This window comes from Mauremys reevesii, linkage group 15, assembly GCF_016161935.1.
Source record: "Mauremys reevesii isolate NIE-2019 linkage group 15, ASM1616193v1, whole genome shotgun sequence".
NCBI classification, from domain to species: domain Eukaryota; kingdom Metazoa; phylum Chordata; order Testudines; family Geoemydidae; genus Mauremys; species Mauremys reevesii.
This window is the reverse complement of record NC_052637.1, coordinates 12539229-12555040: the sequence shown is the minus strand read 5'-3', so window position 1 is coordinate 12555040 and position 15812 is coordinate 12539229. Positions and strand designations below refer to the sequence as shown.

The 15812-nt window shown below is 59.7% G+C and overlaps 1 pseudogene; it reads right to left on the bottom strand.

Moving 5' to 3' along the window:
- Positions 1 to 209: 209 nt before the first annotated feature.
- Positions 210 to 12634, bottom strand: LOC120383675 (annotated as a pseudogene).
- Between the last annotated feature and the right edge of the window lie 3178 nt (positions 12635 to 15812).

Sequence of the window (15812 nt, the reverse complement as noted above, 5' to 3'; positions counted from 1 at the left end):
GAATCACTGTGCTCCTGTTTGCGTTCAGGATTGTCTAGTGAAGAGAAATCTGCCATTATGACAAAATGAGGTCGCGTTTGGACAAGCAAAGATCCTGTTGGTCTGTCTGTCTGTGCAATAGCTGAACTCTGGAGAGATGGGACTAGGTTTACACTGGATGGCTCATGCAGGGCGAGGTCAGCGCAGCCACCTCTGCACCTCCTGTTGGCTCTTGGGGCTCCCAGTTGAATGCCCAGGGTAGTTTGGGGAGCAGGTACGGGGATCCCAGGAGGGCTCAGAGCCCGAAGACAGCAGGGCCAACGCTGCAGCCCAGCAGGGCGTTAGCGGCTTTCAGGCACTCGCTCAGCCGGGCCCCTGAAATGAGAAGGGGGTCAGTGGAGAGACACCAGATCAGGGAACAAGGGGAGGGCCTGGGGGCAAAGGGAAGAGAGCTCACAGCACGTGGGGGACTGGCATGGGGGTTGGGAAGCTGGGAAATAAAGGTCCTCAGGGGCGGGGCACGGAAACCCCAGAAGGATGCTGGGATTGGGATGGGGAGAGGCTGGGGATGGGGCTTTCGAGGGATGGGCTATGGGGCCCTGGGGTGCAAGAATCTCAGGGATGGGGGCCCTGGGACCCATGGGGAATAGGCTCTTAGGGCCCTGAAGGGGGATGGGCTATGGGACATGGGGGCAGGGTCATGGCTGTGGGCCATGGGGACAGAGGGGTGAGGATGGAGGGTCCTGGGGCCCAGGCTCAGGGGCCCCATGAGGCAGGGGCTCTTGGGGATTGAGACCTTGGACACTGTCCCTGCCCCCCACCCCCCAGGCCTCCTCTCACCTGCTCGGTCCCGCACCCAACCCACAGCCTTGGCCTCCAGCAGCTCCCATTCGTCGTGCTGCCCCACGGCCCGGTCGTGCAGCCAGACCATGGCTAGCACCGTGGCCCAGATGCTGGGGTCACGTCCTGTGGGGGGCAGGAGAAAGACAGCCTGAGTCAGTGCCTGGCCTGCCCGCCCCATCCCCCACCAGCCCTAGGGACCCCCCCACTCCAGTCCCACCCCCCCCCCCGACTCAGAGGGTTCCTAGCACTCCTGCTCCAGCACCGTGGTCCCCCTACCCAGATGCCCAGTGCCATGCCTGGGGGTAGAGAGACAGCCTGAGAAAGGGCCCGGCCTGGGAGCCTCCACCTGGCCCTTGGCCCCCTTGATCCAATGCTCCAACCCCATTAGGGGTTTCCCAGCCCCCCAATCTGGGCCCGTCTCGCCCACTGGGCTCCAGGTTCAGGGGTCATTTATTCTAATCACCCTCAAACTCTCCCCCACCAGCCTGGGTCATAGAATCATAGAATCTCAGGGTTGGAAGGGAGCTCAGGAGGTCATCTAGTCCAACCCCCTGCTCAAAGCAGGACCAAACCCAACTAGATCATCCCAGCCAGGGCTTTGTCAAGCCTGACCTTAAAAACCTCTAAGGAAGGAGATTCCACCACCTCCCTAGGGTCACCCCCAATCTCATCTAGGAGCAGAGAAGAGGACTAATCCATAGCACCTGCCCCCAATCTCTCCCTTCCTCTCTCCTTTGCACCCTCCCTCCCCCCCACCCGCTCACCTCACTGGGTATCCTCTTTCTGGCATCGGTCTCGCTCACCCCCAGCACGGCAGCCAGTCGGGGGTCCAGGTCCCACGAGCCATCGGCATTTTGCAGAGACACCAGCCTCAGCAAGGGAGACTCCTCCGGCATCCGCTCTGGGAAGAGACCAGATGGGGCTGGTAAAGGGTTGTGGATTCAGACCAGCGACATGGCCTGTCCAGGCTGGGGGACAGCCAACCTTAACTGTGACCCTCTGTGTGTCCTTAACTCTGTCCCTCCAGGGGTGTCCTTAACCTGCTCCTCTGCACCCCTAACACTACCTCATCCATGGGCACCCTTTACCTGCTCTTCTGCACCCTTAACCCTGCTACAGACATCCTTAACTCTGCCCCTTCTTGTACTCATGGGATGACAATTAACTTTCAGTCGGAGATGGGCACCCAACTCCCTGTGAATGTCCCAGCCCAGCCATTAATTCCATGACCCCAGGGTGTTTCTCAAAAACAATCTGATCCCAGGACCATCCCCCACCACAAATTGTGATACAGACCTACGTTAGGAGAGAGACAAAAGCAGCTAAAGGGGTAGCAGGCAACGGGATGTTACAGAGTCTATACAATATTATAGGCATGCATGGGCCAGGCTTACGGGGCAGAGCTAAAGTTATCTGGGCTATAGTAACTTTGTATTTCCAGACTCTCCAAATTCAGGTTTTAAGTTGAGCCTTCACTTTAAAAGTTCTGCCTTTCGTGGGTTTCTTCGTTTATAAACCAGAATGTGCCAATAAAGACTTTTGCCCCTGAACTCGCCTGTACAAACATCCAAGCTTAGGCTCAGTTTAACAAGGGTTTTTTGCCTGGGAATTTCCCTCTGTGTTTATTTCAGAGAAAACTGCTCAGAAGCATTTCTGTTACTAAAAACTACTGATCCCCCCCCCCCGACACACTTAGCTCACCGATACAAACTCACACCCCAAATTCCAGCTTCACAGAGTTTTTTGCCTAGGGGTTTCCTTATTTTTTTATTCATTTTGTTTCGAGATAATTTGCTTCAAGACACTTAAAAAAAAACAGCTAAGAATTCCCCCTCTCGCAGTGGCACAAAGGTTTTTCGCCCAGGAATTTCCTTCTTTTTCTATGTAGTTTTTAAATACTTGCATAGCTCCGTGACCTTCAGAGCACATCTGTCTCTAAGCCGATGAAGCGTCACCCTGGCATTTGCCCACCCCCAGAGTCCTGACTCCCAGCCCATGCCCCCCTCACCTTTCAGGGTGCCGGGGACCCCTGATTGTAGGACTGTCTGCCCTTGTGTTACCCCCACCACCACCACCACGGAGCCAGGAGAGGCACTTGCGAGGGAGGAGATGGCCGGTGCTGGACTTCGAGAGCTGCAGGCACTTGTGGCAGTGGTACTCATGTGCTGCACGCAAGTCACGGGACAGGCCCCCGAAGACGCTGCGGTAGTTTGGTTTGTCTAGGCGCGCTCTGCTCGCTGGACGCTCACAGACATGGTCTATTTGGATCTCCCTTATCGAGATGCAGTCTACCATCTCCACATATTCCCTGATGAAATCTAAATTCAGGGAGCAGATGGACAGAGGGAGACACAGACGGACACACAAATAGACACAGAGAAGGAAAGGGAGGGAAGAGAAATTCCCCCCCACACACAGGCACTTAGAGCCAATGCACCGCTGGGACCCTAGGACCCCTTCCCCATACCCCCCATTCCCTTTCCCCCAGCTGGGACCCCACCACACCCAGCTCCATCCTCCTCTCCCTGCAGCTCCATCATAGCCAGGATCTCTATCCCAGCTCCTGTCTCTTCCCCCCCAGCTGTGACCCCCAGATCCAGTCCACACAGGCCCATTCTTCTCTCCCCATTCTTCAGCCAGGACCTCTCCTCCAGCCCCAGAGGATGCAGGGGTGGGTGCTGCACCCCATGGATGAGGGCAGGATGCTGGGGAGCGAGAGGCCCCCGCTAGGCAGGTCTGCTCATGACAGTGATGCGCCTGCCCCTCCTGTCCCTGCAACTGTCTGGGTCGGTTGGTCGGCCCGATTGGATGTGTTTCTCTCTCTGCGTCTCTCCGTCCTGTCCCGCTCTAGGTCCGTCTGTCTGATTCTCGGTCTCTGTCCCTGCCTGACTCTGGGTCTCCGCCTGCCTGTCTGTCTCTGTCCGTCTGTCTGGGGGGAAGCACAGATCCCACTCTCCCGGCAGGGGTGTGGGGGGCAAGCCCTGTGGGCTACTCCCTGTCTCACCCTGCCAGCACCCCTGCTCTCCCCATGCCCCGGGGGTGAGAGGATTGGGGTCGCCCTGGAACAGTGAGGGGCAGCACAGCTCCATGGGAGTCAGGTGGGCAGGAAGAGGGGCAAAGGGACATTACCCCATAAGCAAAATGCCCCCCATGCTTCTGGGTTCCCCCTGCCCCTACACTGGGATCCTCCCATGCTCGGATCCCTCCCGGAATTCCCCTCCTTCCTGGTTCCAGGTTCCCCCCATCCCTCCCACCAGTGCCTTCCCCCTCCTCCCCCCCCCGAGTTCCCCCCACATGCTGGGTTCCCCCCCACCAGCGCCTGGAGCCCCGACCCCTTCAGGGGTTACCTGTCAGTGGGACGTCCTGTCTCACCAGTGGCCCCTGCACCGGCTGTCCCCGCTGCGTGTCCACCCCTACGTAGGCCGTGAGGGAGCAGATAACCCCCGAGCTCAGACTGGCCTCCAGTGCCCGGTGCCGGGCCCCCTCCGACCCAGCGCCCATGGCCCCCTCCAGCTCCAGCAGCAGCGACTTGGCTGCCAGCCGGTGAACAGGCAGCCTGTGCCAGGGAGAGAGAGTCACAGGGTCAGCCCTGGATGCCTGGGTTCCAGCTGCAGAGGGGAGGGGAGCAGGGTCTAGTGGGATGAAGGGGGGGAGTGGGTGCCAGGACTCCTGGGTTTTATCCTGGTGCCGAAAAGGGAGTGGGGTCTAGTGGTCACAGAAGGAAGGCTGGGAGCCAGGGGGGCAGGTCTCATCCCATCTCTGTTCCGCTGGGGTGGGGATGTGGGGGCGGGGGGGAGGAGGGCAGGACCCAGCTGCCTGGGAGCATTGCTGTCACCTGTCTCCATCCTGTGGCTGCAGGGAGAACTGCAGTGTCTCCTTGTAGGTTTGGTCCTGGATGCCATACTGCAGGGTGACGCCCCCCATGGGAATGTCTGGGGGCTGCAGGCAAAGAAAGGTGGTCAGAGGTGGAATGCGAAGGGGAGAAGAAGCCCTGAGACCCCCCAGACCCAGCTTAAAGAACAAAGAGGGCAAATACGCCCAATTAACACCAGTTGGGGGGCTAGCCTAATCAGCCCAATGGCCGCCATTAGGGCCCAGAGTTAACAATCCCCATTGAGCTCAATGGGGCTGGAGTAGCACAGAGACTTCCAGCCCAGTGGCCATCATTAGAGGTCAGAGTTATTGATCCCCACTGAGGTCTCATCTACACTACATACAGTGGTAGAACTACGTCGCTCAGGGGCATGAAAAATCCAACCCCTGAGCGACATAGTTACACCAACCTTAGCCCCCCGTGTAGACAGCGCTATGTCAGCAGGAGAGCTTCTCCCATCGGCTTAGAGTGTCTTCACCAGACGTGCTACAGTGGTGCAGCTGTGCTGATGTCAATTTGTAGTGTAGACCTGCCCTGAGATCAATGCAGCTGGGCTAGTACAGAGACCTGCAGTCCAATGACCATCATTAGGGGTCAGAGTTATCAATTCCCATTCAGCTCAATGGGGCTGGGGTAACACAGGGAGCTCCAGCCCAATGGCCATCATTAGGGGTCAGAGTTATCACCCAGGAGGGGACTGTGGGTCTCCTGGCTCAGTCACTGACCCTGAGCCCTGTGGGTGTCCCAGGGCGGGGGTTTTGCTCTCTCACCTGGGGCTGCCCACGGAGTTGAGCATAGACAAGGCACCGCTGCCCAGTGAAGATCACCTCGGGGCACCGGTGCAGCAGCTGTGCCTGCATCCCAGGGGGCAGATCCCAGCTCAGTGAGATCCCGGTCACCGCCGGCTGCAGGGCCCGCTTCAGAGACTGCAGCACCTGGGGGAGAGACCGGCACACACACAGTGGGCCAGGATGCCTGGGTCCTATCCCCAGCTCTGGAGGGGAGTGGGGTCTAGTGAGCTAGAGTGGGGAAGCTGGGAGCCAGGACTCCTGGGTTCTATCCCTGCTGCAGGGAGGGGAGTGGGGGCTGGTGGGTTACAACAGGGGAGCTCAGAGTCCACACTCCTGGGTTCTCACCTTGGGCTGCATGCGGTCCTGGCCGGTGATGAACTCGGCGCTGCCCCCTGCTGCCCGGGCGATGCCTTTGATCAGAGCTGTGGAAACCCCGTCCCCGATGCCGAAGGAGAAGCACCTGCAGGGGGGATAGAGTTTGGGGAGGGGGGCAGAGACTGGAGGGGGAGGGGCAGAGCTGGTGGGGTCCATCCAGTGCCGGGAGAGGGGGACAGGACAGTTTGAGAGGGGCCAGTAGGGCTCGCTGGGCTGGGGGGGCTCCCCATGCTGGCGGGGCTGGGGGGGGGCAGAGTGAGGTGAAAGGTTGGGCAGATGCTGGGGACTATGGTGGGGGGTCCGCATGATGGCAATACTAATGGGGGCAGGGTTGGGGGGGAAGGACCCCCATTACCTGTGGGTCCCCCGGTTACGCCACACCTCTGTGATGATATCCTGGGTGTTCTCTACCTCCCCATCTGTAAACACAAACAGCTGTGGGGGAGAGACGCTGTCAGAGCCAGGGACCACAGCACCCCCAGAGACACCCCCTCCCCACTGGGAACGGGAGCAGCTCACCAATGAGCCTGACCCTCCCAGAGACCCCCGGCCCCATCCCTCCCCTCCCAGAGATCTCTCCTGAGGGGCTGACGGATGGGGACTGCTGACCTTCTCGCCTATCTCTGTGACCCCCAACACCTAGGCATGACCCCAACCCCCACCCATCACCTGTTCGCCGGCCCCTGGAGACAAGAACCCACCGACGGCTGTGGGCACCTTCCAGAAGATTCCTCCTGACCTCCCGCACGTGTGCCCACCCTGCCCCCCGCAGGCTGCAGGGCACCCCCCAGACCTGGGTGCAGCACAAAGCGCTGCCCCTCCAAGCTCTATACAGAGGTTCCCGCCTCCGCCCGCCCTCCCCCCGGGTTGCTACCTGCCACACCCTGCTCACACCCCCAGGGATGCTGGCACTGCCCCCTCCCCCTGATCTGGCCCAGAGTCCCAGTCTCACTCCGAGCAACCCCATGGCCGCTGTCGACCATCCCCCAGAATCCCCAGCTCCTCTCCGATCACCTCTCCCAGGTTCTCCCTCTTGGAAGTTCAGGAACAGCCTCCGAGGGGAGCGGGATCGCGGGGACAGGCAAGGAGGGGCCTGCGATGGCATATGGCCCACATGACAGCTGGGAGCAAACACCCCATGGGCAGGGATGGTGCACTGGGGGTGGGGGTAGGGGACTCAGTTACTGCAGATAATCCTTCCCAGGGGGCTGGTGGGTGTGGGGGGGTTCCTTTCTATCCTGAAAGTCTATGAGTCTGTCCCCCTAGGCCCGCATACTTCTCTGAGACCCCCCACATCACCCCACAATCACTCTCTGAGCCTGCCCCAGGACGCCCCTCCAGCTGGCCTCAGTGTCCCTGGTACCTGGCGTGGGTGCCCGTCCTGGCAGGGGCTGCGGTAAATGGCTCGTAGTGGCTCCAAGATTCTGGTGCCCCCCAGGTCAGCCTGGAGCAGCTGGATGCGCTGCAGGGACTCGGCCATGGTCTGCTGGGTATATTCCACGCTCTGCCTGCAGGGGGCATTGACAGGTCTGGGGCTGGGACAGCCGGAGCCAGGGACACCCTGCCCCCAGCCAGCCCTGCCCCCTAACACCCAGCAAGCCCCTGCCCCCTAACCAGCCCTGCCCCCAACCTACCGAAATCCCCTGCCCCTAACCAGCCTTGCCCCCTAACCCACAGACACCCTCTGTCCCCTAACCAGCCCTGCCCCCTAACCCAGCCAGCCTCCTCCCTGCCCTGCCCCTCAGACTCACGGGTAGAAGGACTCAAACTCAGTCCCAAAGCCATAGATGTTGAAATAACAGCCCAGGGGCAAACTCTTCAACAGCAGGATCAGGGACTCCTGGGGACAGACAGACGGACGGATGGATGGAGAGTCAGTCCCCCGGGCTCAGCCCGCCTGGGCAGCTCCCCCCAGCGCAGGCCCATCTAGCGCAGCATCCCGTCTGGCCGTACCTTGGCGCTGTTGATGCGTTGCAGGGAGAGGTCTCTGCTGTCCATGGGGCATGTCATCCTGCTGGAGTGGTCCAGCAGGAGGATGAACTCCCCGGCCCGGCTCTGGGCCAGCACAGCCTCGGGCACGCTGGGCAGCAGGGTCACCATCACGGCCGGGTCGCCCATCAGGGAGCCTGCGGTGAGATGGAGGCCAGCCCCCAAATGGGGCAGGCATGGGGTCGAGCCCACGTGAGCCACCCCCTCAGTGCCCGACTGCCCCCTGAGACCCACCCCCACTGCTCTGTCCCTCCCCCCACCTCTCTCTTGCCTTAGATCCCCCCTCGCCCGCAATATCCAGTCCCCTAGTGCCTGCTCTCCCATCCCCAGTTCTCCCGTGTGCCCCCAAACCTGCAGTGCTCCCCAGTGCCTGCCTCCTCCCAGACACCCCGCCCTGCCAACGCCAGCTCCCCAAACCCCGCTCCTGTCCCTCCTCCACACACCCCATTCCCAGCTCCCCAAACCCCGCTCCTGTCCCTCGTCCTCCACACACCCCATCCCCAGCTCCCCAAACCCCGCTCCTGTCCTCATCCTCCACACACACCCCATCCCCAGCTCCCCCAAGGCCCCCCGCTCCTGTCCCTCATCCTCCACACCCCCCCATCCCCAGCTCCCCCAAGGCCCCCCACTCCTGTCCTCCGTCCTCTACACACACCCCATCCCCAGCTCCCCAAGGCCCCCGCTCCTGTCCCTCGTCCTCCACACACCCCATCCCCAGCTCCCCCAAGGCCCCCCGCTCCTGTCCCCCGTCCTCCACACACCCCATCCCCAGCTCCCCCAAGACCCCCAGTCCTGTCCCTCGTCCTCCACACACACCCCATCCCCAGCTCCCCCAAGGCCCCCCGCTCCTGTCCCTCGTCCTCCACACATCCCCCATCCCCAGCTCCCCCAAGGCCCGCTGCTCCTGTCCTCCATCCTCCGCACCCACCCTATCCCCCGCTCCCCATGTCCCCGCTCCTGTTCCCCACTCGTCCCGATTCCCACAGCAGCCACCCCTATCAGCCCTAGGACCCCCATTCCCCAATTATCCCCCTCATTGCCCTGTGCCTTCCCGACCCCATGTCACCACCCAGCACTTACTTCACCCCCCACAGATCCCTGCCCCACAGATCCCCCTCTGTGCCCCTGCCCAGAAGTAGCTGGGTGCAGGATTCCCTCCCCCACCTGGCTTGGCTCCAGGCAGTCCGGCCTCCAGCACCACGCTGGGTTTGTGTGGCTCCGCATAATACACCAGCAGCTCCATGTCCCGGTCCCACGGGGGGGCCTGGGCCAGTGACACCTGGGGGGGCGACAGACACACAGTCACCTCCACACGATTCCCAGGGGAGCAGGGTCCTGCTGGCACCCCCTGCATGGAGCCAGAGTGAGGGGCTGACCCTGCGAACACTGGCTGCCCCCCTCCCCCGGGTGCAGTGGAGAGAAGACAGGGAAAAACAACCCCAAAGGCCAACGCGGGAACTTGGCTTTTCTTGGTGAAAAACTGCAAAAAATTGACATGGCGGAGGGGAGGGGGGGCTAAATCTTTCCAATTTGAGGGTGAAATTTTCCTGGTCCCCCCACCTCCATTTCCTTCCACTGAGAAACAAGGAGAGGGAAAATCCCAGAAACTAAAGACTAACAGAGCCCCGCAACTCCCAGGGATTTCCTCCCCAAACTGGCAGATTTCAGCCTGTCCAGATTTTCCCCAGAGAAACTGGGAAATTCCCCAGATCTGTTGGTGTCGCTCAATCCCCCTGCCCCCCACAATCACCCAAAGAGTCTGGCCCATGCTCCCCCTTTCAGGACCCACTCACCTGGGACCTGCCCCCCAACCTCACCCCAAATCCCCCCCGTGCCCCCAGCCCGGTTCCCTGGCACCCACCCCTCAGCCCAGAGCCCTCCCCAGCACCCTCCTCCCAGTGGGGATGGCCGGGACCCAGGTGTCCGGGGGAGCCCTTACCTGGGCAGTGGTTCGGTTCCCGGCTGTATAGCTCAAGGGAGTGAGGGGGCAGTTGGAGGGCACGCGGTTGATGCCGTGGGGCGACTGCAGTGTGGCGCTCAGGCTCAGGGTGTAGGGCAGCTCCCGCTGGGGGACCTGTGGAACCCCCTGGGTGACATCCTCCCCATCCCACCCTGCAGAGAGAGACAGGGGTGAGAGCCAGGAGGAAGGATGGGGAGTATCAGATATTGGGGGGATATTAGGCTGGGATATCAGGGGATTTCGGGATGGCTAGGGTGGGTCACACACCCTGGGGCGGGGATTGCAGGCCTGTGGGGCAGGGTACTTACCATGGGGCACACAGTAGTGGCCTATGGGGCATTATGGAGGCTATGTGGGTCGTTCATTGTGGGGTTCGTAACAGGGGCTATAGGGGTATCGGGAAGTTATGGGCTGTGGGGTCACTCACCATGGGATATGTAGCCAGGGTTCTGGGGGCTATGGAGTACAGGGAGCTATGCGAGATCTATGGGGCCTATGGGTCTGGTCTCACCATGGGGCATGTGAAAGGGGTGCAGCACGGCTGGAAGCACACAGCTGGGGTATAGGGTACAGGGGAGTATGGGGGATCTGTGGGTCTCACCATGGGGTGTGTAGCAGGGGCAGGGGGATCTGTGGGTTTCACCATGGGACACGTGGGGGAGGGACAGGGGGATCTGTGGGTCTCACCAGGGGGCACGGAGTGGGGCCGTAGGGGGGGCTGTGGGTCTCACTGTGTGGCATGTGGAAGGGGCAAGGAGATCTCTGGGTCTCACCGTGGGGCATGTAGCGGGGACGCAGCATGGTCGGCAGCACGTAGCGGGCAGCCCCGTCAGGCTCCAGCGGCAGCTCGCAGACGTAGCGCAGGGTCAGCACCGCCTCCTCCCCGGGGGGCAGATTCCCCAGGGAGCAGCTGAAGACGTCGCCCCCGGCCCCCTCCTGCTGCAACAGGAACGAGCTCTGCCCCCCGGCCAGAGTGTCCCCGTACAGCTCCTGCGCCTGCCAGGAGAGACGGGGTTACCCCGAGATCCCCCTGCCCCCCAACATCCCTCTGCTCCCCGCCCAGTGCATCCCAGTAAAGCTCCTGCTCCTGCGCCTGCCAGGAGAGACAGGGTCACCCCGAGATCCCCCATCCCCTGACATCTCCCTGCCCCCTGCGTCCCCATACACCTCCTGCGCCTGCCGGGAGAGACACGGTCACCCCGAGATCCCCCTGTCCCCCGACATCCCTCTGCTCCCCGCCCAGTGCATCCCGGTACTGCTCCTGCGCCTGCCGGGAGAGACACGGTCACCCCGAGATCCCCCCAACCCAGCCCCCTGCTCTCTCCCCCCTGGGGCCCCTGCCCCCCAGCACCTGTTTCTTCTCATGGAGCTGGGCCTGGATGCAGCCCCCCCCCCCCCAGCCGGGCCTCGAAGGCGTAGACAGCTGCCTCGGCGTCCACGGGAAACCTGAACACGACCTCCAGGGGCCCCAGCTCCTCATTCCTGTAGAGCAGCTCGCAGCCCACGTCAGCCACAAAGCCTCGGATCAACACCGACACTGAGCTGCTGCACAGGGGCTCTGGGGGGAGGGGGATGTCAGCCACGGGCCCCCCATGGGCACCAGGGAGAGGGGGACATCATCCACGGCTACTGCACAACCCCCTCCCATGGACACCGGGGGGAAGGGTCCACGTCGGCCATGGGCCCCCCCCACAACCCCCCATGGGCACAGGGGTGAGGGGGACATCAGCCATGCCCTCCCACAACCCCCCGATGGGCATCGGGGTGAGGGGCCACGTCAGCCAGGGGTCCTCGGACAAACCCCCCATTGGCACTGGGGTGAGGGCCCACGTCAATCATGGGCCCCTCCCACAAAACCCCCATGGGCACCGAGGGAGGGGCCACATCAGCCATGTGGCCGCCTTCCCCCTCAAGGCACCACCCCCCACAGCCCTGACTCACCTGGCTCCTTGCGGAGCTGCAGCCTCCTCACCAGCTCCATCTCGGCTCCAGGGTCTGGGATCTGTGTGGGGGAAGGTGGGGGGTCAGATACGGGCTTTCCGTGGAAACTGACAGGCACAGGGTGCCCCAACCCCCCTCTCCCTCCCCCCCCGCCCCAGCGACGGCTCCGAGACCCCAGCCTCCCCCCCAGCCAGGTCCTGTGGCAGGGAGTCCCACAGGCTCACGGGGCCTAGCTCCTGAGATCAGAGTCATGGCTCCTCTTGGGCCACCACCTCCCCCTGCCATGGCGCCAGACCCCAGCAGGGAGGGGCAGGCGGGAACCGAGGTATGGCTGGGAGTTGGGGGATGGATGGAGAAACGTAGGGGGAGTGTATGGGGATGGATGGACGGATGGACAGACAGATGGAAGGAAGGAGGCATGGGGGGGTCAGATGGAATGAAGGTGGGTGGGGGGCTAGTGGGTTAGAATGAGGGGGCTGGGAGCCAGGACTCCTGGGTTCTATCCCCAGTCCATGGAGGGGGGCCCCTGGAGCAGTGATGGGGGTTGTGGGGGACCCAGGTCAGTCACTGGGGAATTGTCAGCCCAGCTAAGCCCCTCTCCCTGCTGTCGCCCTGCAGAGAAGCAGAGGTTTGAGGAGCAGGCTCCGGTTCCCGGCTGTTCCTGGCAGGAACGCAGCCCTGCTATTTTCTCAGCTTTCACTCTGGGCTGGAGCAGCCGCCATAACCCCCCCACCCCAATGAGGACAAAATCCAGCCCTCGGCCGCACCTGCTCCCTGCCCCGGAACTGTCCGTCCTGGGCCTCAGATTTGCTGCCTTACGAGGGGGTAAGAGGACAGCAGCCGGTTGATTTCTCCCGCAGCAGAAACCCGGCTCTGAGGCATGCAGGGAGTCTCCGTGGAGCAGCGGGGAGCTGAGGGTGGGATGGGGGCAAGGAACGCTGGAACTGCCGTGACCGAGGGGGGCTCTGAACCCCGCTCTCCGAGCCATATTTCAGCTCGCCACCACTCCAGCCGCCTGGAAAATTCCTAGCTGGAAGGTTGGACGGGAAGACTGGGATCACCTGGGCAAACCCGCGCACCGGGGAGGGCCTGGAGTGAACTGCGAGGGGATCGAAGGCAGATCTTCTAGAAAAATCTCCCGTCCAGCTTCACACATGGCCCAGGATGGAGAATCCACCACAGCTCTCAGGGAGCTGTGCCAGCAGCTAATTCCCCTCCCTGCCAGACAGGTGCACCTCCTTCCTAGCACAAATTCCTCTGCCTGCAACTCCAGCCAGGGGATGGCATCAGGCCATCTTCTGCCACGCTGCAGTGCCCACCCAGCAGGTATTTACAGTGGGGGGGGAGGTCTCTTCACCTTCTCTGGGCTAAGCTCCATAGGCTGGGAAAGGGCTGAGGCCGGGACACGAGTCCAGCGAGGAGCTGGGGCTGGTTGTTTGGCCCCGGCATTTAACTCTGATGCCTAATTCCCAGCCCAAAGGAAGGGAGTCGGCGTGAAAGTTAGGACAATTCAAAGGCCGCGGCTCCTGCTGCAGTAGCTGTGTCTTGGGATGCGATGGAGCCGGAGGCTGAGTCACAGTGCGGGGCTGGCGATGCGATGGCGAGCTCCGACCGGCAATGGGCACCCGGCGGAGCCCAAGAGCCTGTGGGCAGCAGGGCAGGGCCGGTGTACCGACACATTTCGAAACCCTCCCGTTTTGCAACCAGTTGCAGTTTCTGCCGCACAATTTAACAATCTGGGCTCCTGCTCAGGACTTGCTGCCGCCTGATCCATGGGGTTGCAAATCAGGAGGGACAGGGTTTGTGGTCGAAAACACTCACATTCTGCTTCCTCCTGGCTAATGTGCCAAATTGACCTATTGCAGGGTTCTGGAGGTTTCTGCATTTTAATGTAATTTTAAATGAAGCGTTTTAAGCATGTTAAAAAACTTATATACTTTATATACAACAATAGTTTAGTTATATATTATAGCCATAAAAAGAGACCTTCTAAAAATATTAAAATGTATTACTGGCATGTGAAACCTTAAATCAGAGAGACAAAATGAAGACTTGGCACAGCTCTTCTGAAAGGTTCTTGAACCCTGATCTTTTGGATGCTTGAGGCATGCTCTTTCACTTTTTTGTGTGTGAATATATGAAAAGGGAGGTAAGGTTTGTGGGTACAGAGCACTCCCCTGACCCCAAGGTAATAACCAGAGTGGCCCCATTCATTTTTTTCAATGGCTTCCTCCTTGATTATTTCCAATGACTTAGCTGCCTATGTCCCTGTCACTGGTCCAGGGATGGTTGCAAATCTGGAGGGAAGGTGTTTGTGGTCGAAAACGCTCATGATTTGCTTCCTCCTGGCTAATGTGCAAAATTGACCTATTGGAGGATTGAGGTGCACACTTCCACTCATTTGTTTGTGAATACGTGAAAAGGGGAGGTAAGGTTTGTGGGTACAAAGCACGCCCCAGACCCCAAGGTGATAACCAGAGTGGCCCCATTCATTTTTTCCACTGGCTTCCTCCTTGATTATTTCCAGTGACTTGGCTGCCTATGCCCCTGTCACTGGTCCAGGGATGGTTGCAAATCTGGAGGGATGGGGTTTGTGGTCGAAAACGCTCACGATCTGCTTCCTCCTGGCTAATGTGCCAAATTGACCTATTACAGAGGTCTGGGGGGGTTCTGCGTTTTCATTTAATTTTAAATGAAGCTTCTTAAGCATTTTAAAAACCTTATTTTCTTTTTATATACAATAGTTTAGTTATATATTATAGCCATAAAAAGAGACCTTCTAAAAATATTAAAATGTATTACTGGCATGCGAAACCTTAAATCAGAGAGACTAAATGAAGACTCGGCACAGCTCTTCTGAAAGGTTGCCGAACCCTGATCTTTTGGATGTTTGAGACATGCTTTTTCACTTTTTTGTGTGTGAATATATGAAAAGGGAGGTAAGGTTTGGGGGTACAGAGCACTCCCCTGACCCCAAGGTAATAACCAGGGTGGCCCCATTCATTTTTTTCAATGGCTTCCTCCTTGATTATTTCCAATGACTTGGCTGCCTACGCCCCTGTCACTGGTCCAGGGTTGGCTGTGCCCCTGTCACTGGTCCAGGGATGGTTGCAAATCTGGAGGGATGGGGTTTGTGGTCGAAAACACTCACGATTTGCTTCCTCCTGGCTAATGTGCCAAATTGACCTATTGGATGAGTGAGGCGCGCACTTCCACTTTTTTGAGTGTGAATACGTGAATAGGGAGGTAACGTTTGTGGGTACAGAGCTCTCCCCTGACACCAAGGTGGTAACCAGAGTGGCCCCATTCATTTTCTCCACTGGCTTCCTCCTTGATTATTTCCAATGACTTGGCTGCCTATGCCCCTGTCCCCGGTCCAGGGATGGCTGTGCCCCTGTCACTGGTCCAGGGATGGTTGCAAATCTGGAGGGATGGAGTTTGTGGTTGAAAACGCTCACGATTTGCTTCCTCCTGGCTAATGTGCCAAATTGACCTATTGGATGAGTGAGGCGTGCACTTTCACTTTTTTGTGTGTGAATACGTGAAAAGAAGAGGTAAGGTTTGGGGGTACAGAGCACTCCCCTGACCCCAAGGTGGTAACCAGAGTGGCCCCATTCATTTTTTCCACTGGCTTCCTCCTTTATTATTTCCAATGACTTGGCTGCCTATGCCCCTGTCACTGGTCCAGGGATGGTTGCAAATCTGGAGGGATGGGGTTCGTGGTCGAAAAAGCTCACGATTTGCTTCCTCCTGGCTAATGTGCCAAATTGACCTATTGGATGAGTGAGGCGCGCACTTCCACTTTTTTGAGTGTGAATACATGAATAGGGAGGTAACGTTTGTGGGTACAGAGCACTCCCCTGACCCCAAGGTGGTAACCAGAGTGGCCCCATTCATTTTCTCCACTGGCTTCCTCCTTGATTATTTCCAATGACTTGGCTGCCTATGTCCCTGTCACTGGTCCAGGGATGGTTGCAAATCTGGAGGGATGGGGTTTGTGGTCGAAAACGCTCACGATTTGCTTCCTCCTGGCTAATGTGCCAAATTGACCTATTGGATG